This window comes from Electrona antarctica, assembly GCF_951216825.1.
Source record: "Electrona antarctica genome assembly, chromosome: 20".
Classification (NCBI taxonomy): Eukaryota; Metazoa; Chordata; class Actinopteri; order Myctophiformes; family Myctophidae; genus Electrona; species Electrona antarctica.
The window spans coordinates 42,405,032-42,408,264 of NC_136801.1; positions in this window are offsets into that span (position 1 = coordinate 42,405,032).

The window sequence follows — 3,233 nt, forward strand, 5'->3', positions numbered from 1 at the left end:
AATTCTTTTTTTGCAAACGGCTGATTCGGTCTGGCTTATTAGCCAGGCTAACCTGCCACAGCACTAACGCCTCTGATCTGCAATCAAGGCAGTGCTATTTTAGCTGCTACAATATTTAAGTTCTCCTTGTCTTGATCAGTGGCTGACAATACTTGCTCACTAGTTTAAAAATGAGTGCATTCAGTTCACCAGATCTGTCCCCTTTGCAAGTTGGAAGATGGAAGTGATTTAGTTGAGATTCAGCGCAATGCAAGAGTTCACAATCCAGACGTACACACAACATCAGAACAGCACAAGGATTCAACTGAGGCAAGGATGAAAAGGGATGCTGCTGACCTGGAGAAAATCAGTTCAAAACTTGTTACATGGTCACCTTTCTCTCCAGACTCTTCTTTAATATTATACCAGTATCCTCTGCACTCTCACCAGTGTGTGTGTGTGTGTGTGTGTGTGTGTGTGTGTGTGTGTGTGTGTGTGTGGTAAATAGTGCATTTATCCAATAGCGCCTTTATCCAAGGCGCTTTACATAGATTACATGTGCACGCTTTACATGTGCATTACATTCACCCATTCACAAACACATTCATACACCGATTGCGGCGGAAGCCATGCAAGGTACCAACAACTGTGTGTGTGTATGCGCTTGCATGTGCGTGTGTGTGTGTCACGTCATAGGTTCCTCAGCTGCTGTCCTACTCCGCAGCATGGGATGCACATGCAGGAACGGCCGGCATCGGAAAGCCATGAACGAGCTGGCTGAGGAGGAGGAGGCGGAGAAAGGGGCAGCGGGACTTTAGTCACTCACAATATTACATGCATATTTCATTTTCAAACCCCAGCCAGCCACGCCATGCATACATCTCACATTTTACAGTTATTATGCATACGTCGTCCAATGGTTATAGGAATAGGACTATTACCTATCTATATATCACATTCATGAATTCAGATTAGCAATTTAAAAACATTAAGTCGCCGAAAAACACCATCATTATTTTTAAAGAATGACCTCCGTCTCACCTCACCCTCTCCTTCTCAAACCTCCACACGTCTTTATTTCTATGCCCTTATTATAAAATATGACAACGTCATCTATCCGGCGCTGACGCTAATGTCTTGTCGGAGGTATAATAATAATAATAATAATAATAATGGACATGCTCATTTCAGAGCAGAGACTATCAGTGCTAATGCAAAAGCGGTGGTGGAAAGAGTATATTAAATATCTTTTACTTAAGTAGAAAGTATCAATACTGCAAGAACCATTCTGTTAAGTAGAAGTCCGGAATCATTCAAATCCCTTATCGTTGCCCCTTTATGCCCAGTGCTATACAGCAGGGGTTCTCAACGTTTTTGGCCGGGGACCCCCGGAAATGCTTTGGCAACGTATCGGGACCCCCGCCCCGCCCCCATCCCGACCCAAAATATAAATTGACTGCTACAATAACCTTAATAATAGAGACAATACACCATAAATAAATACTGAAACCAGATATAATCATTATGGAAGGTGTATGCATGTACCATGTGTAAACTCTTCATTTCCATTTTCCAGCCATTCAGAAGAGAGAAAGAGAAAATTAAAAAATAATTTGGACCCCTGCTATACAGTATATTGCTTCATAATAGCTTTACGGTCTTATGCTCATAGTCAGGGACGTGCAGAGAGTGTTAGAGGGGCAGGGGCTAAAATCTCCTAAGAGGGCACTTTTGGACAAAAAAAAAACGACGCGTTGAGAGCTTGTAGATCAGCTATTTTTGGGGCGCAACCCAGCACTCTTAAGCTAGAGATGTGGTGTATGTACGAGTCGTACATACACCACATCCATGTCGTACAGTACGACATGGATTTCTAAACAAATGTGTTCAACGCAAAATACTGTGTTCAAGTTCAGGAGACTTCGGAAAAAATGCAATTCTCCTTGAAAGGCTGCCTTCCAGTATGGCATGGAAAGGAGAGGAGGGCATTTGCATTTCTTTCACCATAGTAAATGCCTCATGGTAAATGGTGCATTTATATAGCGCCTTTATCCAAGGCGCTTTACATAGATGTGCATTATATTCACCCATTCATACACCGATGGCAGCGGAAACCATGCAAGGCACCAACTAGCACATCAGGAGGCAGAGCAATTAGGGGTTCAGTGTCTTGCTCAAGGACTGCACTTCGACAGTAACTCTGGGGGAGCCCGGGTTCGAACTGGCAACCTTGTGGTTCCCATCCAGGCACTCTACCCCTGAGCCACCCATTTGAGGTCTATGGCCTCACTCAGACCTTTGCAGCATTGCTGCATGCTTGTTGTATGAATGCTGTGAGTGTCATGGCCGCCCCAATGCATTTCCAATGGAAGTCACATGGTTTGAGGACTACATTTTGGACTACAAGCTGTTGTATGGCTTCCGGCTGTGTTTCGACTGCGCCCCTCCCCCTCATACAACACAAGTGTTGTGTCAGACCATGTGACTCCCATTGGAAATGCATTGGGGCAAGCTGTGCCACACCCTTTGTATACAGCAAGCATACAGCAATCTGTTGTACAGGTCTGAGTGAGGCCTAAGTGTGCACGTCCCTGCTCATAGCCCATGGATGTGTGATGCGTTGCTGCCTTGACATCCTTGAAATGTGCTGACATACAGGTATACAAGTACAGTGGATATTTCAAAATAGTCTGTCTCTCTTCACTATATAACTGCCAATGAAGTTTCCACAATTATTTTAAGATTCTCGTAATCACCTATATGAGGCTGTGCATGGTTTAGCTCTGGATTAAATAAGTGAGCTGTTGAGCCCTTACATCAGCACAGGACCAATTAGATTGGCCAATTAGATCCTTACATCAGCACAAGACCAATTAAATTGGCCAATTACATTGTCTTGACATACTGGTCCCTTGTCGTTAAGAGGCTTAAATCCAAGGGCAGGTTTCACTTTTTATGTCTTTATCACTGGGGAACTAATCTCTCATCACCTAATGCTTAATCGGTTAACTTCTTCAAGATGCACTAAAACAGATACACACTTGCTTACGCGAGCACAGTTGCACACACATGAACGCACGCACGCTCAAGCTAAAAAGGGGTGTGACCCAAAGGAAATTGCAAAAGTAATCGCTGTGTGTTTTTCGTGCAAAACTTGGAATGAGTTCAGAATCATGGCCCCTATAGTTTGACACATGTCACATGCTACTTAAAGCATACCGTAATTATTTTTTGACATTTTTGCCATGATACCC